Genomic DNA, 16,852 nt, shown 5'->3' with positions numbered 1-16,852 from the left:
TCTCCCTCCTTCGCCCAGCCGGAGCGCGCCGCCGCCTCCGCGCGCCATCACCGGCGCCGCCGCATCCGGCCGCCGCGCCCTCAAGCCCCGGCCCTGCGCCGCCCGGAGACCGCCGCCTCACCGCCGCCGTCCGCCGCCTCCTCCATCTCCCTCGGGTCCGGCCGGTGAGCCTCTCCTCCGCGCCAAGTCCAACTCCGGCGAGCTCCATCTTCGGCGAGGACGAACCTCGGGAAGCGTGCTGTCCGGATCTGGATCTAGATCCAAACTCGGTTGACTTTCCGTCCCTAACCCTAATATTTTTGCTCCTGTTCATCGTGCCGTAACTCCTCATCCGTAGCTCCATTTTGGGCATATAGCATATCAAAATGTTCGCCTCAGAGAGTACATCATTTCATCTCATTGCATCATTTTCATTTGAGTTCATCTTGATGCCCGAAATGCTGTTAGAAGAGTGCTATTTGAGATAATTGTCAGATCTGCTGCTCCAATCAGATATTTGTCATTTTTGCCATGATTATTGTGTGCATGATATGCCCCTGAGCTCTACATATGTTTTGTTATATGTTTTTCCATCTATCCAGAGGTGCAACCCATGTATTTTTGTGATGTGTGTGGTGACTAGCACAAGCTTGCTAAGTGAGGCATTTGGTAATGCTGATTTCAGGGACTTAGCATTTCCACTAAGTCTTTGACTTGTTTATCTCATATGGCCATATGTTCATGTTGTTTCCTAGTGATCCGTGCCTCTTTTGAGGATGATCAGTAAGGATGTTTTGTTAATCTTGTAGTGCTCTATCCATCCATGTCTTTGTTTGTTATTATGGAGCACCCTAGCTTGAGTCAATCGAGCTCTACTTTTGCTATTTCGTGAATCTGGGCAGATTGTCTACTTGTTAGCGATTTTGCCGGTGATGTTGTAGTTGCTCCGTGCATGCTATGCTATTGTTCTTGCCATGTCTAGCTTGCATTTTGTGTATTCTTGATGGGTGTATGCTTAGATTATCATGACTTGCTCTGTAGTGAGTGCATCGAGCTCGTAAACATGCCTACTTGATATCTGTTTTCAGCTTGCTCCAGTTTTCACTAAGTCTGAGAACTGATTATGTTTTTGCCATGTTCACATGCTTGCAATTGTATTTTCTAATCCCTTTTGGCTCAAGGTCACTAAGGGACTTTTGTTAAGCTCTTTGAGTAGATCCATGCCATGCTTTACTTTGCCATGTTCAGGTCCTGTAGCATGTAGTTTTCATGCTCCAAAGAGTGCTATCTGATCTGAAATTCCAGACAAGTGTTAATTTCACTAAGTCTGAGATCTGTTTGTCAAATGCATTTTTGCCATGCTTGTTTGAACCTATTAATGGATGATTTGGCCGTAGCTCAATGCTAGACTTTTGTTAAGAATCATGAATGTATCCCTGCCATGTATTTTTATGCCATGTTTGGGTGCTGTAGCTTGTTCATCTCATTGCATTTAGATGGCTACTTGCTGTAAATCGCAGACCGGTGTCATATTTGAATCGCTTGCCATTTCCAAACCGTAACTCCGTTTCCGGTGATCTTTATATTGTTTTCAAGCGATTTCATCTCATCTTTCCAGTGGCACACTTGATTTTCCAAGTTGAGGCCAGGTTCATGCATTCCTTGCCAAATCTTGCATATGCATCCCGCATCGCATCCCGCATAGCATACCATCTTTGCATCATTGTTTGAGCTTTGCACGTGGTTGATTGTGTCCTTGTTGCTTGTTTGTCTTGTTTGGGTAGGGCCGGGAGACGAGTTCGCTAACGAGGAGCCCGTTGAGTTTGCTTTCGAGGATCTAGTCAACTCTGACAACTTTGCAGGCAAGATGATCATACCCTCAAAATCATTACTATTTTTGCTTTGCTAGATGCTCGCTCTTTTGCTATGCCTATGCTACGATGCCTACCACTTGCTTATCATGCCTCCCAAATTGCCATGTCAAACCTCTAACCCACCATGTCCTAGCAAAGCGTTGATTGGCTATGTTACCGCTTTGCTCAGCCCCTCTTATAGCGTTGCTAGTTGCAGGTGAATATTGGAGGCCGTTCCTTGTTGGAACATTATTTACTTGTTGGGATGTCATTATATCGCCATGTTATCTTAATGCATCTATATACTTGGTAAAGGGTGGAAGGCTCGGCCTCTCTCCTAGTGTTTTGTTCCACTCTTGCCGCCCTAGTTTCCGTCATATCGGTGTTATGTTCCCGGATTTTTGCGTTCCTTACGCGGTTGGGTGATAATGGGAACCCCTTGATAGTTCGCCTTGATTAAAGCTTTTCCAGCAATGCCCAACCTTGGTTTTACCATTTGCCACCTAGCCTCTTTTTCCGTTGGGTTTCCGGAGCCCGAGGGTCATCTTATTTTAAACCCCCCCCCAGGCCAGTGCTCCTTTGAGTGTTGGTCCAACCGAGCGATGTCCGGGGCTACCAGGGGTAACTCTGGGCTGGCCTACCCGATGTCTGGCTCATCTGAGTGTGCCCTGAGAACGAGATATGTGCAACTCCTATCGGGATATGTTGGCACATTCGAGCGGTGTTGCTGGTTTTGTTTTAACTTGTCGAAGTGTCTTGAAGAACCGGGATACCGAGTCTGATCGGAATGTCTCGGGAGGAGGTCTATTCCTTTGGTGACCGTGAGAGCTTGTCATGGGCTAAGTTGGGACTCCCCTGCAGGGATTTGAACTTTCGAAAGCCGTGCCCGCGGTTATGGGCAGATGGGAATTTGTTAATGTCCGGTTGTAGATAACTTGAACCTTAACTTAATTAAACTGAATCAACAGTGTGAGTTACCGTGATGGTCTCTTCTCGACGGAGTCCGGGAAGTGAACACAGTGTTGGAGTAATGCTTGCGCAGGTTGTTCTCTAGTTTCTCGTTCGCGCTTTGCCTCCTCTTCTCGCTCTCTTTTGCGAACAGGATAGCCACCATATATGCTAGTCGCTTGCTGCAGCTCCACATATTTACCCTGCCTTACCTATAAGCTTAAATAGTCTTGATCGCGAGGGTGCGAGATTGCTGAGTCCCTGTGGCTCACAGATTACTTCCAAACCAGATGCAGGGCCTGAAGATTCTGTTCCAGATGACGCACTTGAGCTCAAGTGGGAGTTCGACGAGGACTCTCAACGATACTACGTGTCTTTCCCTGATGATCAGTAGTGGTGCCCAGTTGGGGTGATCGGGACCATGTCGCATGTTGGGTTGTTCTTTTATTTTGGCGCCGTAGTTGGGCCATGAGTGTTTGGATGATGTAATGTTAATTATGTACTTTGATTGACGTGGCGAGTGTAAGCCAACTATGTATCTCCCCTTTTATTATCTATATTACATGGGATGTTGTGAAGATTGCCTACTTGCGACATTGCTTTCAATGCGGTTATGCCTCTAAGTCGTGCCTCGACACGTGGGAGCTATAGCCGCATCGTGGTCGTTACAAGTTGGTAATCAGAGCCTTCCCCGACCTTAGGAGCCCCATTGCTTGATCGTTTTTAGCGGCCGAGTTGAGTCTAGAAAAATGTTTTGAGTCATTTAGGAATCATATATCGGAGAGTTTAGGAATTCTTTTTGCTTCCCAGTCTCCTCATCGCTCTGGTAAGGCATCCTGATGTAGAGTTTTGACTCTTCTCTTCTCAAATTTCACTAAAAAAATTTTAGGATCACGCGGGTATCTTAGAATCGTTCCGATGGTTTTGTGACGAGAACATTGTCTTGGTGCCTCCTGTCAGGGGTTTTGTGGAAGTGTCCCGGGGAGTTGAGCTCCGAGGTGTTGTCGTCACAATTTTATTATTGCAGTTCTGGAATACCTGAGTTTAGTACGCCGACATCGAAAATCTCTTTTATGCAGTTCGTTGGTGAGATAACCTCGACGCCACCCAGTACTGGGGCGGGAGTTCGGGAGTATCGCCATAACTTGTATAACGGATGCTTTTCGAAGGTTGAGGTAGATGGTTTCCGAAGTTTTTCTCGGTTATGTGTTAAAGGATGGATACAGCTGGATGTAGGATTTGCTAGATTTGGGTGAGATATTATGCTTCCCCTGTATCCCCAACACCTGATTGCATAACCGGAAAGGTTCGGGAGTTTCATAGGTGGGAATTCTTGTAGCTCTAGTTCTTCTTCCACGGATATTTGGTTTGAGATTGGGATTTCTTACCGAGTATTCGTTCTTGATCTGTACCTTGTTGATTTATTTCTCTACCTAAATTCTAAGTGGCTTCTCAATTTATGGATATGTGACCTTTTCAAGAGGAATGCATTCGTTCATTTTGTTTGGATGTGAAGACTTTATGTTGCAATTTTCATTCCGTTGGATTTAGCTTCATTTTATCTGTCAATGTGCTAACGGTGGTCAACCTCTTCAGGATGGCTCCCGCTAAGAGCACCAATCAGAATCAGAATCAGGATCCGCCACAACCTCCACCTCTTCCGGAGGCATGGCAAGCTGTGATGGCCGCAACCAATGCAAACACACAGTTGATCGTGCAAATTCTTCAAGAGCGCAATCAAGGCAACCAAGGGAACCAAGGCAACAATCAGAATCACTTTGCTACACTCTACCAGTTCCTTGCTAACGGGCCAAAGACTTACAACAATTGTGTTGAGGCAACTGATGCTGACGATTGGCTCGTGGATCTGTGCAAGCATTTCAAGTGCAGTAATGTCAGGCCTGAGGACTTTGTCAAGTTCGCATCCTTCCAACTCAAAGATCAAGCTGCAGAATGGTTCCAGCAGTACAAGGATTCCAGAGGTGGACGTGCGATTACCTGGGATGAATTCCATCAAGACTTCAAAGCTCATCATATCCCTCAGAGCGTGGTTGAAAGAAAGCGTGAGGAATCCCGCAACCTGAAGCAAGGCTCTTTGTCTGTCTATGACTACAACAAGTTGTTTTAGAAGCTCGCCCGCTTTGCTAAGCAGGACGTACCTGATGAGAAGAGCATGATATACCAGTTCAGGGGTGGTCTCAGAGAAGAAATTCAGCTAGCTCTTGTTCTCTTTGAGCCCTTGACGTATGATGAGTTCTACAACATGGCATTGAAGCAAGAGGTCGCTCAACTGAGGTGCGATGCTTCCAAGAAGCGAGTCAGAGATGCTACTCCTTCTTCCTCTACTCAAGTGGCCAAGCAGCAAAAGTATTGGCTTCCTCCTCCTCCGTTCCGTCAGCCGTATCAGAAGAGCAAAGGTGGCAGTGGATCTTCCCACCCACCCAACCCTAGCTTTCAGAACAAGACTTCGTCTCAAGCTCCAAGATCGAGTGCTCCGTATCACCGTCCGCTTTCTGAGGTCACGTGCAACAAGTGCCAACAGAAGGGTCACTATGCCAACAAGTGTTTCAACCAGAGGTGTCTTCCTCCTCCTCCTCCTTTGAGATCGGCAAGTACAGCTTTGGTCAAGCATAACACCAAGTCCGCCAAGGTCAACTTGATGAATGCAGCTCAGGCAGAGGACTCGTCAGATATCATCATGGATAACCTTCCTGTTAATGATATTCCTGCTAAAGTTCTTTTTGACACTTGGGCATCGCATTGTTTCATCTCGAGACCATTTGTTTCTAAGCATGAGTTGCCTTTACAAGATTTGCCTAGACAGTTATCTGTTGTTTCTCCGGGTAAATTCATGAATGCAAGCGCTATGGCCCCAGATGTTACTATCACGTTGGGTGATTACAAGTTTCTCTCTTCTCCGGTGGTTCTTGGTAACTCGGATATTGATCTTATTCTAGGAATGGATTGGCTTTCTAAGCACAAGGCGCTTCTTGATTGTGCAGCCAGGCAGATTCAATTGACTCATTCGTCTAAGGATGTAATTGTCTTTGCCGCTCGTGATGATACCATCCGTCTATTTTCTCTCAATGAGAAGGGTGAACTGGATGCTATCTCACAAATTCCAGTCGTTTGCGAATATCAAGACGTCTTTCCAGAAGAGCTTCCAGGAATGCCTCCGCACCGACCAGTTGAATTCGTTATTGATCTTGAGCCTGGCACGGAACCTGTGTGCAAGCGTCCTTACAAGCTCGGACCTGAAGTGCTGAAGGAGCTGAAGAAGCAACTCGATATTCAAGAGAGAATGGGTCTCATCCGGCCTAGTTCTTCTCCGTGGGGTTGTGGTGTTCTTTTTGTGAAGAAGAAGGATGGAACGGACCGACTTTGTGTTGATTACCGTACATTGAACAAGAAGACTATAAAGAACAAATACCCACTTCCCAACATCAATGAGCTGTTCGAACAACTCAAAGGTGCCCAAGTATTCTCCAAGCTTGATCTCCGCATGGGTTATCATCAGATTCGAATCCGTGAACAAGATATTCCCAAGACGACTTTCAGGACAAGCTATGGTTCATATGAATACACTGTCATGTCTTTTGGCCTCGTCAACGCTCCTCCGACTTTCTCTCGCATGATGAACTTCATCTTCAACGCCTACACCAATGACTTCATTTTGGTCTATCTCAACGACATCCTGGTATTCTCGAAGAACAAGGAAGATCATGCCAAGCACTTGCGTTTGGTACTCGATAAGTTGAGAGAACACAAGTTCTACGCCAAGTTCTCCAAGTGCGAATATTGGCTCGATGAGGTTCTTTATCTTGGACATATCATCTCTGCCAAGGGCATTGCAGTGAATCCTGAGAAGGTGTGTGCAATTGTGAATTGGGAATCTCCTCAGAACGTGAAGCAACTCCGTAGCTTCCTCGGTCTCGCAAGCTACTGTCAAAGATTCGTTGAAAACTTTTCTAAGATCGCGAAGCCTCTCTCAAATCTTCTCCAGAAGCATGTCAAGTACGTTTGGTCTCCGGAGTGTGACATTGCTTTCAACACTTTGAAAGAGAAATTGGTCACCGCTCCAGTTCTGACTCCGCCTGATGAATCCAAACCGTACGAGGTCTTTTGTGATGCCTCTCTCCAAGGTCTTGGCGCAGTGTTGATGCAAGAGAAGAAAGTTGTTGCTTATACCTCTCGCCAGTTGAAGCCCAATGAAAAGAACTACCCCACTCACGATCTCGAGTTGGCGGCAGTTGTGCATGCTCTTTTGACTTGGAGACATCTCTTATTGGGAAGGTGTAACACCCCGGATGTAACTTTCCCTATTTGTACTCCAACTCTTGCCGTTTTCGGCGTTAAGTTATATTTATTTCCTCAGGTTCGGGTTTTGTCTCTGTGTGTTGTTGTCGTTGTCATGCATCTCATATCATGTCATCATGTGCATTGCATTTGCATACGTGTTCGTCTCATGCATTCGAGCATTTTTCCCGTTGTCCGTTTTGCATTCCGGCGCTTCGTTCTCCTCCGGTGGCCATTTCTAGCTTTCTTTCGTGTGTGGGGATTAAACATTTCCGGATTGGACCAAGACTTGCCAAGCGGCCTTGGTTTACTACCGGTAGACCGCCTGTCAAGTTTCGTACCATTTGGACTTCGTTTGATACTCCAACGGTTAACCGAGGGACCGAAAAGGCCTCGTGTGTGTTGCAGCCCAACACCCCTCCAATTTGGCCCAAAACCCACAAAACTCTGCTCCATGTCCTAGAGCGTTCGATCACGATCGCGTGGCTGAAAACCGCACCTCATTTGGACTCTCCTAGCTCCCTCTATGCCTATATATAGGCCCTCCCCGAAAATTCCGGATCAAACCCTAACCCTCTCCCTCTACTCACGCGGCCGGACGAAATCTCGCCGGCCGGACATGTCCGACGCCCCCACCGCACCACGTGTCGCCCACTGACAGGGCGAGCCGCCGCGCCCACATCGCCGCACGACCGGCCCGCCGAAGCCCGCCGCGGGCCCTCCCGGCCCGCACTTCTCACTCCGCCACCGCACCGCCCGAGTGCCCCGCCGCCTTCGCCGCTCTCCCCGCCGCCGGCGAGCTCCGCCGCGGCAAGCTCCCTCGCCGATCGCGCCGCCCGAGCCGGCCCCGCTCTCCCCGCCGCCTTGCCGGTCGCCGGCCTCCGCCATCGCGTCGCCGACACCGCCCGCCGTCCGCCGCCGCCTCGGCCGCCGGCCGCTGCCGCCCCGCCCGCCGTCTGCCGCTCGCCGGAGACCTTGCCTCGCCGGAGCTCCGGCCGGATCCGATCTGGTCGGGTGGACCAGATCCACCAGTTCAGCGTTCCAAACGCCGTCATCTCCGCTCGGATCTCCTCGTCCCGCTTCACCCCGTCCAGTTTCCAGAGGTTATAATTTCACTAAGTCCCGGAGATTTGCAGATCCAAGTGCTCCTGTTCGCGGCTCCGTAACTTTGCAACCGTAGCTCCGATTCATGCATATAGCATATCAAAATGTTCATCTCAGAGAGTACATCATTTCATTACATTGCATCATTTTCATTTGAGCTCATCTTGATGCCCGAAATGCTGTTAGAAGAGGGCTACTTGAGTTAATTGTCAGATCTGCTACTCCGTTTAGCACTTTTGTCATTTTTGCCATGATTATTGTGTGCATGCTATGACCGTGAGTTCTACATATGTTTTGTTAAGGGTTTTGTCATCTTTCCAGAGGTGCAACCCATGTATTTTTAGGATGTGTGTGGTGACTTGTGCAAGCTTGCAAAGTGGTGCACTTGCTAATTCTGTTTTCAGGGACTTAGTGATTTCACTAAGTCCTGGGATTGTTTAGTTCATGATGCCATATGTTCTTGTTGTTTCCTAGTGATCCGTGCCTTTTTTGAGGATGATCAGTAAGGGAGTTTTGTTAATATTGTAGTGTCTATCCATCCATGTCTTTCTTTGCAATTATGGAGCACCCTAGCTTGAGTCAATCGAGCTCTACTTTTGCTTCGTTGTGAATCTGGGCAGATCGTCAACTTGTTTGCGATTTTGCCGATGTTATTGTAGTTGATCCGTGCATGCTATGCCATTGTTCTTGCCATGTCTAGATTGCCTTTTGTGCCTTCTTAAGGGATGTATGCTTGTCTTGCCATGACTTGCACCGTGGTGAGTGCATCGATCTCGTAAACATGCCTTCGTGAGTTATGTTTCAGCATGTCCCAGTTTTCACTAAGTCTGAAAACTGATTATGTTTTTGCTATGTTCACGTGCTTGCAATTGTATTTTGTGATCCCTTTTGGCTCAAGGTCACTAAGGGACTTTTGTTAAGCTCTTTGAGTAGCTCCATGCCATGCTTTACTTTGCCATGTTCAGGTCCTGTAGCATGTAGTTTTGTTGCTCCGAAGAGGGCTACCTGATCCGAAATTCCAGACAAGTGTTAATTTCACTAAGTCTGAGATCTGTTTTACCATTTGCGTTTTTGCCATGCTTGTTTGAACCTCCTAATGGATGAATTGGCCGCAACTCAGTGCTAGACTTTTGTTAAGCATCTTGAATGCTTCCCTGCCATGTATTTTGTTGGCATGTTTGGGTGCTGTAGCATGTTCATTTCATTGCATTTAGATGCCTACTTGCTGTAAATCGCAGACCGGTGTCATTTTTGAAGCGCTTGCCATTTCCAAACCGTAACTCCGATTCCGGCGTTCTTTATATCGTTTTCAAGCGATTTCATCTCATATTTCTAGTGGCACCCTTGGAATTCCAAGTTGAGGCCAGGTTCATGCATTTCCTGTCATATCTTGCATTTTGCATCCCGCATCGCATCCCGCATAGCATATCATCGTTGCATCATCTTGTTTGATCCTTGCACGTGGTTGATTGTATCCTTGTTGCTTATTTGTCTTGTTTGGGTAGAGCCGGGAGACGAGTTCGCTAACGAGGAGCCCGTTGAGTTTGCTTTTGAGGATCCAGTCAACTCTGACAACTATGCAGGCAAGATAATCATACCCTCGAAATCACTACTATCTTTGCTATGCTAGTTTGCTCGCTCTTTTGCTATGCCATTGCTATGATGCCTACCACTTGCTTGCAAGCCTCCCAAATTGCCATGTCAAACCTCTAATCCACCATTGTCCTAGCAAACCGTTGATTGGCTATGTTACCGCTTTGCTCAGCCTCTCTTATAGCGTTGCTAGTTGCAGGTGAAGATTGGAGGCCGTTCCTTGTTGGAACATCTTTTATTTAATTGTTGGGATATCATTATATTGCTATGTTATCTTAAATGCATCTATATACTTGGTAAAGGGTGGAAGGCTCGGCCTCTCGCCTAGTGTTTTGTTCCACTCTTGCCGCCCTAGTTTCCGTCATATCGGTGTTATGTTCCCGGATTTTGCGTTCCTTACGCGGTTGGGTTATAATGGGAACCCCTTGGTATTTCGCCTTGATTAAAGCTTTTCCAGCAATTCCCAACACTGGTTTTACCATTTGCCACCTAGCCTTTTCTTTCCCTTGGGTTCTGCAGACTCAAGGGTCATCATTATTTTAACCCCCCCGGGCCAGTGCTCCTCTGAGTGTTGGTCCAAACCGTCAGCCGCCGGTGGCTACCAGGGGAAACTCTGGGCTGGCCTACCGGAAGTTTAGACAATCTGAGTGTGCCCTGAGAAAGAGATATGTGCAGCTCCTATCAGGATTTGTCGGCACATTCGGGCGGTGTTGCTGGTCTTGTTTTAACCTGTCGAAGTGTCTTGAGTTACCGAGATACCGAGTCTGATTGGAACGTCTTGGGAGGAGGTCTATTCCTTCGTTGACCGTGAGAGCTTGTCATGGGCTAAGTTGGGACTCCCCTGCAGGGATTTGAACTTTCGAAAGCCATGCCCGCGGTTATGGGCAGATGGGAATTTGTTAATGTCCGGTTGTAGATACCTTGAACCTTAATTAATTAAAAAGAATCAACTGAGTGTGTTACCGTGATGGCCTCTTCTCGGCGGAGTCCGGGAAGTGGACACGGTGTTGGAGTAATGTTTGCGCAGGTTGCTCTCTAGCTTCTCGCTCGCGCTTTGCCTCCTCTTCTCGCCCTCTTTTGCGAACAAGTTAGCCACCATATATGCTAGTCGCTTGCTGCAGCTCCACTTATATTTACCTTGCCATACCTATAAGCTTAAATAGTCTTGATCGCAAGGGTGCGAGATTGCTGAGTCCCTGTGGCTCACAGATTACTATATCACCAGATGCAGGGCCTGATGATTCCGCTCCGGGAGACGTGTGTGAGCTCAAGTGGGAGTTCGACGAAGACTCTCAATGTTACTACGTCTCCTTTCCCGATGATCAGTAGTGGTGCCTAGTTGGGGGTGATTGGGACCGTTGTCGCATGTTGGGATCTCTTTTATTTTGGCGCCGTAGTCGGGCCTTGAGTGAATGGATGATGTAATGTTATTTGTGTATTTGATTGACGTGGCGAGTGTAAGCCAACTATGTTATCTCCCTTTTTATTATCATATTACATGGGATGTTGTGAAGATTGCCTAACTTGCGACATATGCCTTCAATGCGATTATGTCTCTAAGTCGTGCCTCAACACGTGGGAGCTATAGTCGCATCGAGGGTGTTACAAGTTGGTAATCAGAGCCTTCCCCAACCTTAGGAGCCCCATTGCTTGATCGTTTTTAGCGGCCGAGTTGTGTCTAGAAAAAAATGTTTTGAGTCTTTAGGAATTATATATCAGAGAGATTAGGAATTCTTTTTACTTCCCAGTCTCCTCATCGCTCTGGTAAGGCATCCTTACGTAGAGTTTTGACTCTTCTCTTCTCAAATTTCACTAAAAAAAATTTTAGGATCACGCGGGTATCTTGGAATCATTCCGATGGTTTTATGACGAGAACATTGACTTGGTGCCTCCTGTCAGGGGTTTAGTGGAAGTGTCCCGGGGAGTTGAGCTCTGAGGTGTTGTCATCATAATTTTATCGTTGCAGTTCTGGAATACCTGAGTATAGTACGCCGACATTGAAAATCTCTTTTATGCAGTTCGTTGGTGAGATAACCTCGACACCACCCAGTACTGGGGCGGGAGTTCAGGAGTATCACCATAAGTTGTATAACAGATGCTTTTCGAAGGTTGAGGTAGATGGTTTCCGAAGGTTTCTTGGTTATGTGTTGAAGGATGGATACAGCTGGATGTAGGATTTGCTAGTTTGGGTGAGATATTATGCTTCCCCTGTATCCCCAACACCTGATTGCATAACCGGAAAGGTTCGGGAGTTTTATAGGTGGGAATTCTAGTAGCTCTAGTTCTTCTTCCACGGATATTGGTTTGAGATTGGGATTTCTTACCGATTATTCGTTCTTGATTCGTACCTTGTTGAATTATTTCTCTACCTTAATTCTACGTGGCTTCTCAATTTATGGATATGTGACCATTTCAAGAGGAATGCATTCGTCCATTTTGTTCGGATGTGAAGACTATATGTTGCAATTTTCATTCCGTTGAACTCAGCTTCAATATTTATCTATCAATGTGCTAATGGTGGTCAACCTCTTCAGGATGGCTCCTCCAACGCGCACGACTCCGAATCCTGATCCGCCACCATCTCCACCTCCTCCAGAGGCATGGCAAGCTGTGATGGCCGCAACCAATGCAAACACACAGCTGATCATGCAAATTCTCCAAGAGCGCAATCAAGGCAGTCAAGGGAATCAAGGCAGCAATCAGAGTCACTTTGCTACACTCAACCAGTTCCTTGCTGACGGGCCAAAGACTTTCAGCGATTGTGTTGAGGCAACCGATGCTGACGATTGGCTTGTGGATCTGTGTAAGCATTTCGAGTGCAGTAACGTCATGCCTGAGGACTTTGTTAAGTTCGTTTCCTTCCAACTCAAAGATCAAGCTGCAGAATGGTTCCAGCAGTACAAGGACTCCAGAGGTGGACGAGTTATCATTTGGGATGATTTCCGTCGAGATTTTCGAGGTCATCATATTCCTCAGAGCGTGGTTGAAAGCAAGCGTGAGGAATTCCGCAATCTGAAGCAAGGCTCTTTGTCTGTCTATGACTACAACAAGTTGTTTCAGAAGCTCACCCGCTTTGCCAAGCAGGACGTCCCTGATGAGAAGATCATGATATATCAGTTCAGGGGTGGTCTCAGAGAAGAAATTCAGCTCGCTCTTGTTCTCTTTGAGCCCTTGAGATACGATGAGTTCTACAACATGGCACTGAAGCAAGAGGCTGCTCAGTTGAGGTGTGATGCTTCCAAGAAGCGAGTCAGAGATGTTACTCCTTCTTCCTCTACTCAAGTGGCCAAGCAGCAGAAGTTTTGGCTTCCTCCTCCTCCGTTCCGTCAGCCGTATCAGCAGAAGATCAAAGGTGGCAGTGGTTCTTCCCACCCACCCAACCCTGGCTTTCAGAACAAGACTTCGTCTCAAGCTCCAAGATCGAGTGCTCCGTATCACCGTCCGCTTTCAGAGGTCACGTGCAACAAGTGCCAACAGAAGGGTCACTATGCCAACAAGTGTCTCAACCAGAGGCGTCTTCCTCCTCCTCCTCCTGTCAGATCGGCAAGTACAGCTGTGGTCAAGCATAACCCCAAGTACGTCAAGGTCAATATGGTGAATGCAGCCCAGGCAGAGGACTCGTCAGATGTGATAATGGGTAACCTTCCTGTTAACAATGTTCCTGCAAAAGTTCTTTTTGACACTGGTGCATCGCATTGCTTCATTTCCAGACCTTTTGCATCTAAGCATGGGTGGTTTTCTCAAGTTATGCATAAGCCATTAGCAGTCATCTCTCCGGGTAGATGCTTGCTTGCTAACTACGAAGTTCCGGATATTTCTATCTCGATGGGTGATTTCAAGTTTCTGGCTTCCCCAATGATCCTTGGTAACTCGGATATTGATCTTATTCTCGGAATGGATTGGCTTTCTAAGCACAAGGCTCAGCTTGATTGTGCAGCCAGGCAGATTCAATTGACTCATTCGTCTGAGGATGTAATTGTCTTTGCCGCTCGGGATAATACTATCCGTCTGTTTTCTCTCAATGAGAAGGGTGAACTAGATGCCATCTCTCAAATTCCAGTCGTTTGCGAATATCAAGACGTCTTTCCAGAAGAGCTTCCAGGATTGCCTCCACACCGGCCAGTTGAATTTGTTATTGATCTTGAGCCTGGCACGGAACCTGTGTGCAAACGTCCTTACAAACTCGGACCTGAAGAGCTGAAGGAGCTGAAGAAGCAACTCGATATGCAAGAGAGAATGGGTCTCATCCGGCCTAGTTCTTCTCCATGGGGTTGTGGTGTTCTTTTTGTGAAGAAGAAGGATGGAACGGACCGACTTTGTGTTGATTACCGTCCAGTGAACAAGAAGACCATCAAGAACAAATACCCACTTCCCAACATCAATGAGCTGTTCGAACAACTCAAAGGTGCCCAAGTATTCTCCAAGCTTGATCTCCGTATGGGTTATCACCAGATTCACATTCGTGAAGAAGATATTCCCAAGACAGCATTCAGAACAAGCTTTGGTTCATATGAATACACTGTCATGTCTTTTGGCCTCGCCAACGCTCCTCCGACGTTCTCTCGAATGATGAACTTCATCTTCAACGCCTACACCAATGACTTCGTTTTGGTCTATCACGATGACATTCTGGTTTTCTCCAAGAACAAGGAAGATCATGCCAAACACTTGCGTTTGGTTCTCGATAAGCTCAGGGAACACAAGTTCTACGCCAAGTTCTCCAAGTGTGAATTTTGGCTTGATGAGGTTCTTTATCTTGGTCATATCATCTCTGCCAAGGGCATTTCCGTGAATCCTGAGAAGGTGTCTGCAATTGTGAATTGGGAACCTCCTCAGAACGTGAAGCAACTCCGCAGTTCTCTCGGTCTCACAAGCTATTGACGAAGATTCGTTGAAAACTTTTCTAAGATCGCAAAGCCTCTCTCAAATCTTCTTCAGAAGCACGTCAAGTACGTTTGGTCTCCGGAGTGTGATATTGCTTTCAACACTTTGAAAGAGAAATTGATCACTGCTCCAGTTCTGACTCCGCCTGATGAATCCAAGCCGTACGAGGTCTTTTGTGATGCCTCTCTCCAAGGTCTTGGCGCAGTATTGATGCAAGAGAAGAAAGTTGTTGCTTATACATCTCGCCAGTTGAAGCCTAATGAGAAGAACTACCCCACTCATGATCTTGAGTTGGCGGCAGTTGTCCATGCTCTTTTGACTTGGAGACATCTTCTATTGGGAAGAAAAGTGGACATTTTCACTGATCACAAGAGTCTCAAGTACATCTTCACTCAGCCTAATCTCAACCTCAGGCAAACTCGATGGGTCGAAATGATTCAAGAGTATAATCCGAGTATTGAGTACACTCCAGGAAAGGCTAATGTGATTGCTGACGCATTGAGCAGGAAAGCTTACTGCAACAGTGTGATTCTTAAGCCTTATCAACCCGAGCTTTGTGAAGCTTTCCGCAAACTTAATCTGCAAGTTGTTCCTCAAGGTTTCCTCGCCAACCTTCAAGTCTCTCCCACCTTAGAAGACCAGATTCGCCAAGCCCAGCTTCTTGATGCTATGGTGAAAAAGGTGAAGATTGGGATTGCCAAGAGTCAGTCCAAGTACAAGTGCTACCGCCTTGATGACAAGGACACTCTCTTCTTCGAAGATCATATTGTTGTGCCCAAAGGTGAACTTCGTAAAGTGATCATGAACGAGGCTCACAATTCTCTCCTCTCCATCCACCCTGGGAGCACGAAGATGTATCAGGACCTCAAGCAAGCTTATTGGTGGACTCGAATGAAGCGCGAGATCGCTCAATTCGTGAATGAATGTGATGTCTGCAGAAGAGTGAAGGCAGAACACCAAAGGCCAGCAGGTCTCCTCCAACCTCTTGCCATTCCAGAATGGAAGTTTGACCACATTGAGATGGACTTCGTGACTGGGTTTCCAAAGTCCAAGCGTGGCAATGATGCTATATTCATTGTCATCGACAAACTCACCAAAGTGGCTCACTTTCTGCCTATCAAAGAGTCAATCACTGCAGCTCAATTGGCGGAACTCTATACCTCTCGAATTGTCTCTCTGCACGGTATTCCACGAGTGATCTCTTCAGACCGTGGAAGCATCTTTACCTCCAAGTTTTGGGATTCTTTTCAGAAGGCCATGGGCACCAACATCCGCTTCAGCACAACTTTCCATCCTCAAACTAGCAGTCAAGTCGAGTGTTTCAACCAGATTCTTGAAGATATGCTCAGGGCTTGTGTGATCTCCTTCGGCATGAAGTGGGAGGATTGTCTTCCTTATGTTGAATTCTCCTACAACAACAGTTTTCAAGCAAGTTTGGGCAATGCCCCATTTGAAATTCTGTATGACAGGAAGTGCCATACCCCTCTCAACTGGTCCGAAACCGGTGAACATCAGCTCTTGGGTAATGACTTAATCACAGAGGCAGAGGAAATGTGCAAAGGCATTCGAGATAACCTCAAAGCAGCCTAATCCCGCCAAAAGAGCTACTATGATAGTAAGCACCGTGATTTGGCTTTCGAGATCGGAGATCATGTTTACCTCCGCGTCTCTCCAATGAAAGGTACTCGTTGCTTCGGTATCAAAGGGAAGCTTGCCCCTAGATACGTGGGACCTTTCAAGATTGTCAGCAAGAGAGGCGATCTCGCCTATCAACTCGAGCTTCCTTCAAACTTTGCAAATGTTCATGACGTGTTCCATGTCTCTCAGCTCCGAAAGTGCTTCAAGACTCCTGACCGCACCGTCAACTTCGAGGACATTGAGCTCCAAGAAGATCTCTCTTATCGTGAGCACCCCGTTGCTATTCTTGAAGAGACTGAACGCAAGACTCGCAACAAGTTAATCAAATTCCTCAAAGTCAAGTGGTCACACCATTCCGACCATGAAGCTACTTGGGAACGCGAGGATCACCTCCGTTTTGAGTACCCGGCGTTCTTTCAGTCCTAGATCTCAGGATGAGATCCTTTCGTAGTGGTGGAGTGTTGTAACACCCCGGATATGATTTACCCAATTTGTACTCCAACTCTTGCCGTTTCCGGCCTTAAGTTATTTTATTTTCTCGGGTTCGGGTTTTGTCT

Source organism: Triticum dicoccoides, chromosome 3A, assembly GCF_002162155.2.
Source record: "Triticum dicoccoides isolate Atlit2015 ecotype Zavitan chromosome 3A, WEW_v2.0, whole genome shotgun sequence".
In the NCBI taxonomy this organism is placed as follows: Eukaryota; Viridiplantae; Streptophyta; class Magnoliopsida; order Poales; family Poaceae; genus Triticum; species Triticum dicoccoides.
The sequence above is the reverse complement of the archived record's forward strand: the minus strand, read 5'-3'. Positions refer to the sequence as shown.